Below are 14,025 nucleotides of genomic sequence, written 5' to 3'. Positions count from 1 at the left end.
GAGTCTCCTTTGTGTCTCCTACCGGAACCGCTGTCTACCGGTCCTCTGATCATCAAATTATTGGCTTAGGAATGCAACAAAAACAAAAGACTATCCATGAATTCAAGTCTCCATGGGGTGACTAATCCATAGAAAAAAAAGTGAACTATCCCTTTAAGCGTTGATGGTCTTCAGCAAGCTGTGAGGTGGTGAATGAAGGTCTTACCAGCGAGGCGTTTCTTCTGGGCCCAGCGGTGGATGGTGTAGACCAGAGGTCTGAGCCTGGCATCCAGCTGTGAACACAGCTGGAGGAAGCAGGTGTTCCTTACTGCCAGTCTGGGAATGGATAGAGGACAGAAGATAAGACACGCAGACTGCAATACACTCGTCAACCTTTTGAAATTTAAGGACCCTCAGTTTGATATGCATTAGGCCAAGGACCGCCCCAATTGATGTTTCTCTGGGACCCCACTCTAAATAGTGAAATCCTCTGTTATTTTAACTCTGAAATGGAACCTTTTGGACCCAGCCATAAGGGTCCATTTGGTTTATTTTGTACACTATCCGAGTTACAGACCTGTTAAGTGTCCAAATTGGTTCCTATAACCATCAGTCATTTAGCTGGTGACCCCCCTGGGGTCCTCGGACCCCCACGTTGAGAACTAGTGCAGGTGCTCATTTCACCTGAGCTACATATCTCATCAGGTCTCTGCAGGTTTCTATTACCTGGCTACACTACAACAATCTATACAATTGTACATTTTATTCAGACCTAAAAAAAAAAAAACGATGCGTCAGAAGCACATTCTGGACTAAACACAGACGTGTGCTTTGGCATTGGTGCAGGCACACAAGAAGGCAGTGGTTAAACGGTCAGGTTGGTACAATCTCACTACATGTCTCTGCTAATCTGGGAACCCATTCTGTTCAAAACTAAATCTATCGTAAATCTGTCTTGGGAGATTACCCCTCTGCTATCCCTCCTCTTAGATTATGAATTCACAAAATGTTAATTTGACTATTACTAGTAAAAAACATAAATAAACATTCACAATCTGAAAAATATTTTGGCCTGCTGGCAGAAATGTGGTCTGATCTGTCCAGTTGTTTACGAGAAAGACAGACTCTTCTAGACAGCACGGCCCATGGGAGCAAAAAAATACATACATGCAATTTACAGAGTGCAAAACAACTTTATTAAGGCAACATAACTACTTAAAAAGGGTAAAAGCCAAGCAAAACTAGACTGTTAAAATGTAAAAGGGGAATTTTAATTAAGTGGGTAATGCAAGTCTGAAGAGGTGGGTTTTAAATGAGGTGGGGGCAGCTTTGATGAGAGTTGGTAGTGAGTTCCATAGTGAGGTTATACGCAAAAACTAATTTCACCCACTTTGTCATGAGACTTGTGGAGTACAGAGGTGATCAAGACAAAGTGATGTCTAGTCACCTGTTAATGGTGATAATTTCCTGGACATGATGTAAAGCATACATGGGCAACTGGCGGCCACATGCGCCCCCCACCTTCACTTAATGCAGCCCGCAGGTTAATATCAAAATACTGATACATTAATTTCAGCTGTTACAATTCCAAACATGCAAACATGACCCGCTTTAATTACTTCAGTCTATATTAGTAGCTTAATGACTAGTATAAAAATTCTATTGTCTTTTATGTCCAATGTATTTGTATTTAAATTCATAAGTATAACTAAATGCATTTGAAGTTAAATAGGAATGTTACTTTTCAGGATTCCACTTAAAAAAATAGCACAAAAAAAACAGGATACCAATTCAAAAATAGCAGATCTACAAGCTCAAGCTATTTGTGCTACTTTTGTGTGACATAGAAAGTACAGAATTAATTTACGGAAGAAAAAAAAAACGGAGATAAGAGGTGTCTGACCAACAGTATGCAATGTGGCCCTCTGGAGTGAGTGTGGAAATATAGTGGCCCTCTCCATCATCAAAGTTGCATCACCCCTGATGTAAAGTGATGTCTAGTCACCTGTTGTTGACGGTGATGACTCCCTGGATGTTGCGCTGTTGGTGATGGAACTTGATGACGGGGGGGCGGGTACTGTTGACCACCTGGATTTTGTGCACGCCGGGGACACGCCTCCTCAAGATGGCCGCCACCAGGTCCAGCCGCGCAGCCGGCGAGGCCGTGGACAGGTCTACGTCTGACAGCAGGATGAGGTCGTCTGACGTGCCCTCCTGGGCCTGGAGAGGGCAGCAGAGAGGGAGGGACAGGATGTTCAGCGATACAGCGAGTTAATGGATAATCTAAACGAGACGCGTTGTGAGTTTGTAGATTAGCCATTTTTGGCGGATTTGGTGCAGACAAAAAACTAAAAACAGTGATAGTACAGTTGTAACTCAAGTCTGGTTCTCTAAACTAGAGGAATTAAGTGGTAAAAGGGTCTCCCTGTCTGTCCAGCCCTTTAGTAAACATAACACATATTTTCAGGTTGAGGTAACAATTTCATCCAGGCAGGAGAGAGAACTCATACGTACAGGATCAGTGAAACTGAGGTGATGAAGCAGATTGGTAAACAGTATGAATTCAAACTGATCTCTCTAGGGTTTTCTCTCCCGATTTGATAAAACAGTTACAGAGAACCAACAAAGAAACCAACAACTTCTCAAAAACAGGAATGTTCTTACACAAAAGAACAGGTGCAGATGATGACATTACCAGACCTACAGTATGCTGTCCATTTTCTACTATTGGGTCTCAACAAAGAAAGAAACTAGAGCACAAAACACCCGATAAATAAAAGTGGAGTCAGATACCTGCATAACCCTAACCAAGGGGGCCTTGTACATCTGGCTGTTGTCCAGGTCCAGAGACATGTCCAGGTCACAGCCATGGACCCCGAAGGTGTTGACAGACGACCCCAACGCCACCACCTGGCTGCCTGCAACCCAAACAAAAACAAACATAATTTCTACCATTTAACCACACAGACGCATTGTGAGCTTGTAGTCGTAGATCAACAATTTTTGACTAAGATATTAAAGTGTAGAGTGAAAGCAGGAAGGTGCCTAGTATAGAGCCCTGGGGGACTCCGGTCAACTAAGTATAATAGTAGATTGGTTAAATAAAACATGATGCAACACTTGAGGAATGCAGAATCTGTGTGTGATTTCATTTAGATTTGAGCTTCTGTGTGTTTGTCAGTGGTGGAAGAAGTACTCACAAGTACTCACACACGTAAGTAAAAGTACCGATACCACAATGTAGAAATACTGTTACAAATAAAAGTCAGGTATTAAAAAAAATGTACTTAAGGTGGTACAAAAGTATTGGCATTAAAATATATATACAATATTTGCCTCTAAGACGTAATGGAGTAGAAGTAAAAGTATTGAAAACACTCTAGTAAAGTAAAAATTGTACTAACTTAACACCACTGTGTGTGTGTGTGTGTGTGTGTGTGTGTGTGTGTGTGTGTGTGTGTGTGTGTGTGTGTGTGTGTGTGTGTGTGTGTGTGTGTGTGTGTGTGTGTGTGTGTGTGTGTGTGTATGTGTATGTGTATGTGTATGTGTGTGTGTGCGCGCGCATGTGTACCTGGCAGGTACACCGTGAAGAAGTCCTGCAGAAGCTCCCTCACCACATCTCTCACCTTCTTCTCAGCATCTGTGAGCTCTGCTTGCTCCATGAGCAGCTGCATCTGGACATTGACCTGAACATCAGGTTGTCTGGTTAGCTTATTGTTTGACCTGAACATCATCAGGTTGTCTGGTTAGGTTATTGTTTGACCTGAACATCAGGTCGTCTGGTTAGCTTATTGTTTGACCTGAACACCATCAGGTTGTCTGGTTAGCTTATTGTTTGACCTGAACATCAGGTTGTCTGGTTAGCTTATTGTTTGACCCAGCCTAGCTTTTAATTAGCCACAGTGTCTCCATCCTGGGGATAACATTTGGAGAAAATAGCAGGCTGCAGCAGAGCACAAGTTGTGAGCTTGTAGATCGGCCATTTTCATCAAAGAGATGAAAGAGGTGTACATGGAAGAATGGAGAGGGCTTAGTATAGACCTGGTCAATGAAGCATGTAGGCTTTAAGTGATTCATGAATTACAGTTTCACAAAAACAAATCTAACAATTTCAAACAAAGAACAAATTTCTCAGTCAAAGTAACAGTTATTTTAAACACGATAAAATCTACAGTTCTTTACCAAGTCCATGAAGTCCATGCAAGAATTCAAGTTTTGGCTGAGGGACAAAGGATAAGCTTAGTTGAAAATACCAATCTGAAAAGCAGGGTTTAAATACTGTAGCAGTGTGATTAGCAGAATGGAGTGCAGGTGTGATAGTCCACTCTGAATGGTTGGTGGGTGTGGTATGGCAGCAGTGCCATCTATTGAGATACGCCAACTCCGTTAAATTCTTCGGACCTGGTATGGTGATAGGATATTGACAGGTAGGCGGAGCCAATGAAGACATGAGAGGAGAAAAACAAACATGATTGTGCAATGACACACACACACGCACGCACGCACGCACGCACCCACACACCCACACCCACCCACACACACACGGCTAATCGGTCCAACCATAGATATATATAAAGGCTAGATGACTCACCCGCGCTGCTGGCCAATGGAGTACGACGTTGCCACATGGCGGCCATCTTGAAACAGTCATTCATAATATTATGTCTATGGTGCATATACTTTAAAATAACCATAGCGTGCTCAATTTTCATCCGATTTTCAAACGGTTTGGTGTTTTGTAAACACCAAAGATGTAATAAAATTATAAAATTATAAAATAAAATAAAAAATAAAAAAATATGATTATAATTATAAGTATGCAGTATCATAACTACATCTTTGGTGTTTACAAAACACCAAACCGTTTGAAAATCGGATGAAAATTGAGCACGCTATGGTTATTTCAAAGTATATGCACCATAGACATAATGTTACGAATGACTGTTTCAAGATGGCCGCGGTTGAGCTACGCTTGCTCCGTCCCCTTGAGCCATCTAGCCTTTATATATATCTATGGGTCCAACTAACAACCCCCTGCGTCAAAGAAGCTAGCTCCCTCAGAGGAGGAAGTTGTGCCAAGTTGGGGACGCTACAATATGTTAACCACTTCAGCCATATGTTTCTGCATATTATCTACAAGCTCACAATGTGTCTTGATGCGACGCATTGTGACATTGTAGATCGGCTATTATCAAATGCTTTACATACATTTTTTACTTGTGAAATTAGACATTCTGCACAATGAGTACTTTTACTATAGGTACTTTAAAATGTGATGCTGATACATGACTCAAGTGAATTTTGACTAACAGACTTGTATTTGTAACAGAGTATTTTTTACAACGTTGTATTGATACTTTTACTTAAATAACAAAAGTGAGTACTTTATCCACCACTGCACTTGACATACAACAACACGCCAAAATTAGATCTCTACTGCCCTCTTGTGGTTTCCCGTTGTTATAGGTTTGTCATGTGTCTGATGTTTAGAATGATGACCTGGTTTTGATGTGAGACAAACATATAGCAAGCTGACTCTTCATATGTTTACAGACAAATAGTCAATGGTAAAGAAACTGCTTTGTTTGAATATCAATTTAAAACAGCAATGTACATGTGAATGACATTATTTAAAAAATATTTAGAAATACACAAGTTTATTTGACGGAAACAGTAACAAAAAACACAACGGTATCTAGGACACTGCTATTCTACACATTTGCTATGTGCAAAAAATATATATCAGTACACAAAAACTAAATATGTAAACATTTTGCTAAACACGACTTAGTCGCACAGTCTAATTAGTATTCATTTAAGGCTAATTACCCACACATTTAGCTGTGTTGCTCATTCCACGATTGCACGATGCTTACAAGTTATACCTCGTTCTAAAGGTGACTAATCAACAATAACAACGATATGAAATACAATACCAGTTGGTTTTATTGAAGGGGAGAAATAATCGTCCAAAGTTAAGTCTTTTTTTTTAGGAGTATTACAGTAGGTTCACTTATATTTTAAGGTGAGCCATCAGCTTAGTTTTGAGCTATTAATGTTGTCAATCAATTTAGAGTTATCTGACTGAAATGGAATACCTAACTATTTACAATCATAAAAACTAGTTTAGTTGGTAGAACTTTCACTGCACAGTTTAGTTCTTGTAATCAAAAAGAGCCTGACACCCAGCCAGCCATATTCCTCAGTACCAGCAGAGGGCGCTCACCGTCTATTCTGCCACTGTAACACTGAGCTCTGTAACCACACATGCCTTTCATTGGGCCATGAATTCTAATGTCTTCCCTAATAAAGTATTTTCTCCTCTCCCCCATTTAAAGCGTATTTGGGTACTTATAAAAACGCTATATCAATTTGAGATATTATTATTATGCACAACAGCCATATTGGAAGGAAATTGGGCGTCTCTCTTACTTTGCTCACAGGTGTTACCAGTGATACTAATGAAGGCACTGTTCTATTCTGGTCAAACAGAGTCAGGGTGCTGAGATTACAACTAGTTCAAAATGCGGCAGCCAGAGTTTGAACTAAAACTAAAAGATGAGAGAACATATTACTCCAGTTTTAGCATCACTACATTGGCTCCCGGTTGTTTTTAGGATTGATTTTAAATTATTTTACTTGTTTACAAAGCTCTCAATGGTCTGGCCCCCTGCTACCTCTGTGACCTCCTCCCCAGATACGTTCCAAACCACCCCCTCAGGTCTTCTAGTGCTGGCCTACTCGAAGTGCCTCCTGAAATGTCATATAAAAAACACGGTGAAGCAGCATTCTGCTTCTACGGTCCGACGGCTTGGAATAAACTCCCATTACACATAAGACAGGCACCCTGTGGACAGTTTTAAAGCACAGCTCAAGACATATTTCTTCACTCTTGCTTTTAGTTGATTTTTTTCTCTTCTAAATATCTGTGTTGTTATTCATGTCTGTACTGTTTTGCTCACTGCCTGTTATGTATTGTTTTAGACATTATTTTTATGCCATTGTTTTTTGCCACTGTTTTATTGTGTTTATTGTGTTTATTGTATTGTTTTGTGTGTGTTTTGTTTTTGCTCTGTAAAGTACTTTGAGCTGCATTTATGTCATGAAAGGTGCTATATAATTAAAGTTTATTATATTGTGCATGTTGACTCACTGGAAACACTACATCATCAGTGGGTCTCAAAGTGTGGTCCAGGGTTCCTTGAGGGGGTTCCAAATGGCCCCTTAAGGGTGTGTAACTCTGAGAGTGTACAAATGCGGAACCAGATAACCTGTGAGGTTACGGGTCCATTTGGTTCCAGTTGTACACTTTCACAATAATTGGGGTCCTTGAAAATAAAATGTGTGAGAACCACTGTTCTACACTAAATGGAACAGAGCCTTCATTAGTATCATTGGTAAGGTTACACCATGTGAAGGAAGTAAGGAAGAGGCCCAATTTATTTCCTACATGGCTGCTGTGCATAGAGCCTATTAAATTAAACTGTCTCTAAATGTAGAAATAGATTCATAGTGGTGATATTGAAACATAGATTAGTCACTTGTTTTTTGGTTTTGTTTTGTAATAATTTCAAGCGAATTTAACCCATTAAAAGCGGGAAAGCGTCTGTGTCATTTTTGATTTATATGAGTGTGTGTATCACGATTTATCAAAAATAGCAGATATACAAGCTCATATGAGCTTGGAAAAATCGTGAAAAAATCGTGAAAATGTGTGCAAATCTTTGAATATGTTTTAAAGCAAACATTTTAAACTAAAATCGTTGAATAGGTATATTTTTTAAAGCAAACATTTGACCTCAAATCTTTCCTTCTAGGAGTCCCTGGAACAAAATATTTTCAGATGGGGGTCCACGGCTAAATATGTATAATTTTGGGGGTCCTTGACATTAATGGGTTGATTGTAGCCTAGTGACATTAAACTACTTCTTCATGTAGCGGACCCTACTTTTGAAAACCACTACCATACACTGTAGCAGGGGTCTTCAACATGTTTCAGCCGAAGGACCCCTTAGCTGAGACAGGGATGAAACAGAGACCCCCACTAGATGTATGAAATTGAGTTCCATTAGATTTCATAGATATAGCTTCATAGACTTGTTTGACAGTCACAGCACTATCATCTGTGTTGGATTCATGTTATAGTACAACAGGTTAACTCCTGTTTTTGAGCAAATCGTGCACTTTTTGTAAGAAGCGTGACATTTTCAGCATAATTAGTAAATAATATAACATTAATTTTCAGAAGGGGAGGGAAGTCAGATTTGACCTCTGAGGACCGTGAGAGGTCAAATCCAAAATGGCCGCTAGTCCAACTTAAGTTTGGAACCAAACACAGTAGAAAAATGTTTAAAGTATCATTTCCAACTAAATAGGGGATGCCTTTTCATTTGGTGATACTTTCGAGATCACCAGATTTCAAGGAAATGCATTTAGGTCGAGGTCAAGGTAAAAATGTGCCCAAAAAAATTGTGCAATGATTTCCTCAGAATCAACAAATGGCAGTGTAACAAACATGGGTGTCTTATATAGGCGACACATCTGAAGGGGTTTAGACAATTAATTAATTAACATTCCTCTATCAGAGGGCAAGGAACTTTATGCAACCAATTGGAAGTGGAGTCGTCTGTTCTCCTGATTCTCCTGCTGATTCAAACTTGGCCTGCCTTGCCCCATGTTCACAAGAGGAGGTTGACACTTGTCTGCTTCTGCATGTGGCAGATACTGTGCTAAAGGGGTGTAAGAAGGTGACCATATGTACTGTTCATACTGATGTGGTAGTACTGTCTTTGGCTTCATTCCGATGAGCTGTGGGTTGCCTTTGGTGTTTGATCAAGCTTTCGGTACATAGCTGTTGTAGCATGAAATGGTTGCCACAATGACTCCAGCACAGTGTCTGACTCTCCCAGTCTTTCACGCTTTCACCGGGTGTGACACTGTATCTGCATTCGCTGGCAGAGGAAAGGAGACTGCCTGGGAAACTTGGAGGTCATTCCCAGAGGTGAATGAGGCTTTCAGTGAACTCCTACACATGCCAAGTTAGGTCAGTGAAGGATCAATGTTCCTGCTAGAGCGATTTGTGGTGCTCATGTATGACCGAACCAGTGAGTGCACGGAAGTGAATGATGCCAGGAAACAGCTCTTCACACAGAAGTCAAGAACACTAGAGAGCATTCCTCCAACCCAGGCAGCACTCAAGCAACACATCAAGCGCACTTGCTACCAGGCAAACTGTTGGAACCAGGCATTGGCACTGGAACCAGAGATGCCAGAGCCATCTGAATGGGGCTGGACAAAAGAAACAACTGGGTGGCAACCATTTTGGACCACTCTCTCTGAAGCATCCAAATCGTGCCATGAATTAATCCGCTGTCGCTGCACCAAAGGGTGTACTGGACGATGCAAGTGTGCCAAAGCTGCACTCAAATGTACTGCACTGTGCCTCTGTTCTGGAGACTGTTAAGTTGTTGTTTTTACGGGGCCAGGCTGCCAGCATGGCTCCTGGCCCTGTTTTAATATTGGCATTATTCTGTTTCTTCTCCTTCTGCCACTTTTCGCAGTTCTGGCTGAACCGTGCATACGCTTTTTACGAAACTCAGCCATATGATAGACAAGAAATAAATCTCACAATCTTTCGTCAAAAGGTGGCGCTATAGCACTCAATTGAAAATGCCAACTTTGAACAGGTACAACTCATGCCCTGTTTGACCTACAGCAATAAAACTTCAATACACATATGCGTCTACTCATGATGAACAACTTTCACTCTCTGACTTTTGACCTCTGACCTTTAGATCTCCCACCATTTTGAATTATATAAAAAACAGTTAAAACCTATCTCCTCCTGGGATTTTTGAGTAATCTGCACGAAACGTTTTACACATGAACTTTGGACCTATGCCGACAAAACGGTGGGAGCGGATTTTTTCTAAGTGAAAAAATGAAGCTTTAATGAGCCAATGAATATTGCAGTTTTATGACAATTATTCATCTGCCCCTAACACATACATGCAGACTCACATTTCTTTGAAACTTTGCGGTAATGTAGAGGGTCATTCCAAATATCACTGAAACCAATCTTACTCCAATTGGTCAAAGGGGGGCGCTATAGCGATTTTTTTTTAATGCAAACTTTAAACAGGCAAAAGTCATGCCTCGTTTGGCCGACAGCCATTAAACCTGCTTACACATGTGCCTTGACTCATGAGGAACACATCTATCACGTTGACCAGTAAGCTCCGCCCTTAGATTGTCCGCAATTTTGAACAGTTTGAAAAACACTGAAACCCAGGATTTTTCAGCTATTTGTGTGAAACTGTATCATCTGTGTGATCTCTTTTTTCACAGTTTCTGTCTGTTGGTCCAATGGCTTCTTGCTTGAGCGCGTGCCTTAAAACCTCAAGGTCGACAGTTCAAGCCTCACTTGATGTAGACTTCATTTAAGTTGCATTGCACACAACATGATTGTGTCAATTAATGCATGTGCAATTGTTAAAGATAACCTGAAATTCTTATTTGAGAGGGTATGTTTTTGCAATGTATGACATACTTCATTCTGAAAATAGCCGATCTACAATCTCAAAACTTTTCAGATAGCAACGTGTTTCTGAGCTTGTAGATCGGCTGCTTTCACTGGTTCACTTTTATCTTCAACAGACAACCTCAGCCTGGACAAAGCTATAGCACTATAGGTAGTGTTGCAGCCTGTCAATCCGAAAGTTGAGAGTTTGATTCCTGTTAATGGCAATAGGTTGAGATGTCCAATCAATCCATTCTGCTTCCATCTCTCTCTCTCTTCAATCTATTATGTTTCCATGTCTCTCTCTCTTCAATCTATTCCGTTTCCATGTCTCTCTCTCTCTTCAATCTATTCCGTTTCCACCATGGCTCTCTCGCTCTCTCTCTCTCTCTCTCTCTTCAATCTATTCCGTTTCCATGTCTCTCTCTCTCTCTTTCTCTTCAATCTATTCCGTTTCCATGTCTCTCTCTCTCTTTCTCTTCAATCTATTCCGTTTCCATGTCTGTCTCTCTCTCTCTTTCTCTTCAATCTATTCCGTTTCCATGTCTTTCTCTCTCTTTCTCTTCAATCTATTCCGTTTCTCTCTCTCTCTCTCTCTCTCTCTCTCTCTCTCTCTCTCCATTCACTGGCCCCGTATTATTGCTGCTTGCAGCTATATTTTTGTCTTGTTTTTCTCTTTCTGTACGCAAGATGTGACAATAAAGCCTTTAACCTTGATTATTGTCATTTACTATTAATTTATTAATATAGACTACCACCATGGTTTATTCTTTCTGTTTATTTGTTTTGTATTATTCACATTGTCACAAAATGGAAGAACAGTTTCACTATATTGCAGTATAACCCAGTGTCCAAGCTAAATATACTTATTACTATGTAATTTGACCTTGACCTTGATTTAATATATGTCCTTGGGTTCTGGCAATCTCCAAAGTATCATCAAATGAATGGGCAACCCCAACTTAGTTGGAAAGAACGCCTTAAATGTTTTTGTTTTTTTTTAATATTTAGACATTCAGACCCTGTAAACGGGCAGCCATCTTGGATTTGACCCCTCAGAGGTCAAATTTGACTTCCCTCCCCTTCTGAAAATTAATGTTATATTATTTACTAATTATGCTGAAAGTTTCAGCCGTCTTACAAAAAGTGCCCGATCGTATTGCTATACCGCTCTACTATTAATGTGTATTTGCAGACAACACTCACAGACACACACCATTAATTCAAATGTACAAATGAAAGCTTGTAAATCGGCTATTTTCGTTACACAGCTAAGTAGGCCTATAAATCAGCCATTACGACGCCATTCAGGCACGCCAAAAATACATTTTAGTCGACTACAATCTTATAATATTAATACATTTTTGTCTAGTCTAGTTTAATAAAACTAGACTAAAAGTAAATAATTTCAGATGACTAAAATTGGACTAAAACTAAATGGAATGTTATTTAAAAAAACTATGACTAAAACTACATCAAATTGTGCTGTCAAAATGAACACTGGTTGATGCCACAAAAAAGAAAATCACTTTAATTACTTCTGACTGGTGTGTAGGCTAAACTACTATCAACAAGGGCTCCCAGATTCTCTGTGTGATCTTCAACCCACATATCCTTTATCTACAAGACAAAATATCAGAGTGTCCATCTCCCAGACCAAAAATGTGCCTGGAGATATGAGTGTCTGTTCATTTAGATGTGTCTGAGCATAAATGTTTGTTGTTTGAAGGTTGTGTATACTGTCACGCGATGCCGAGAGAGAGAGAGAGAGAGAGAGAAGAGAGAGAGAGAGAGAGAGAGAGAGAGAGAGAGAGAGAGAGAGAGATAGAAGAGAGAGAGAGAGTGTGTGTGAGTACGTGCGTATATTTGGTCGATCAGTGTCATATCGCAATATATCATTTTTGGCCTGAGCCGTAAAATGCAATTTTCCAATATGAACTCTATAAATTGATATTTATTGATGTGGAATTCTTGACTTGGATACGTCTCATTGAAGCTTTGTCTGCAGCGAGTGAGTGCTTCTACAGTATTTCCAACAGCTGCACCTATAGCTCTGTCGGAGATCCAACTCCAGGTGGGCCTACCGGAGCTCCGACAGCAGACCCTCCATGAGGGTCTACTGGAGCTCCGACACCAGAACCCTCCATGTGGGTCTACTGGAGCTCCGTCACCAGACCCTCCATGTGGGTCTACTGGAGCTCCGACACCAGACCCTCCATGTGGGTCTACTGGAGCTCCGACACCAGACCCTCCATGTGGGTCTGGCATAACCATCTCTGCAACTGCTTTTATAGCCTTTGCTGTACCTTACAACTACACCTGCTGTGACACCTGCTGCTAGAACACGGGGAAGAACACCAGTCCAGCAGTAACTTTAACAGTGTCAAGTACAAAAGTCAAGAATGTATTACTTCTCTCAGCTTTCTCTCTTGCTTCTTGTTCACGTTGTTCTAGCATCATTGTAATTATTTTTTCTAGCTCATCTCCCTCATATTTTGTTTTCAGATCTTCCTCCTCTTTTTGTGTCTGCTCTTCATTCGTTCAAGAATTCTGTGTTTCTCTTCCTCGATTACTATCTCTGCTTCTTGGAACATGTCATTGGTGTAGTGGCTTCCTCCATTGTCCTCCACCATCGACTCAATTTTCTTCAGCAGCTCAGTGACCTGAGATCTGTCTGTGGTTTCGTTGTTGTTGAAGGACATGATAGCGATCTTTACAATTGCTGATCAAATTTGTAATTTGTCACTACTTTTCAACATTTCTTCAACTGCTAGATCTTTAAGCTTGTCACCATGAGTGAACAGAATCATGGTGTATTTATTTGACTTTGGCCAAATGCACCCCTGAATCATTTTCACGTGTTCTGCTCCTCTTCTGTGAACTTCCCAGTTTGATCACAATCAGGAACACATGGGGACCAGGAGCAGCAAAACAAATACACTGTTTGATCTCCGTAAGGGTTTGTTCTATGGTCAACCTAGTGTCAAACAAACCTGGTGTGTCAATAACAGAAACCTTTCTACCATCCACTACACCTATGGCCTTTTCACATTTCTCTGTCAGTGATTCAAATGACAACATGGATTCAAAAGCATTACGACCCAGGATGGTGTTTCGAGTGGCGCTCTTTCCAGCTCCAGTTTTCCCAACCAGCACAATCCGAAGTTTCTCATCCTTTATTAGATTAGCTGGTGGATTTAAAATGACATGGTTATGGATTATAGACATTTAGTTTCCCAAAACATGCTTTAATGGCACTATGCCAAGATAAATATTCACCTGTGCTTAAGTCTGCACTCAGTGTCTGTCTTGAGGTTGTTTCTTACTTTCTTAGAGAGAGAAGAGAGAAAGAACAGGAGTATTATTATAACAATACTGCATAAGAAGACACACGTAGCTACTTCCACCTTGCATTGAAAATGGACATAATTATAGCATAGTAATTTGTACCACAAAGGTAGAGGGTTAATTGATTGGAATGGACAATCATGTTCCTTTCGAGATAACGTAGACACCTCCTTCACACA

At 40.4% G+C, this 14,025-nt stretch overlaps 1 pseudogene across 1 annotated transcript; it reads right to left on the bottom strand.

Moving 5' to 3' along the window:
* Positions 1-12,999: 12,999 nt before the first annotated feature.
* LOC308097436 (GTPase IMAP family member 9-like) lies at positions 13,000-13,726 on the bottom strand (annotated as a pseudogene). Its single transcript has one exon. The product of its transcript is annotated as a GTPase IMAP family member 9-like (transcript).
* Between the last annotated feature and the right edge of the window lie 299 nt (positions 13,727-14,025).

The sequence above is a fragment of the Gymnoscopelus braueri genome, assembly GCF_963280865.1.
Source record: "Gymnoscopelus braueri genome assembly, chromosome: 12".
NCBI lineage: Eukaryota > Metazoa > Chordata > Actinopteri > Myctophiformes > Myctophidae > Gymnoscopelus > Gymnoscopelus braueri.
This window is presented reverse-complemented; position numbering and strand designations above follow the sequence as displayed.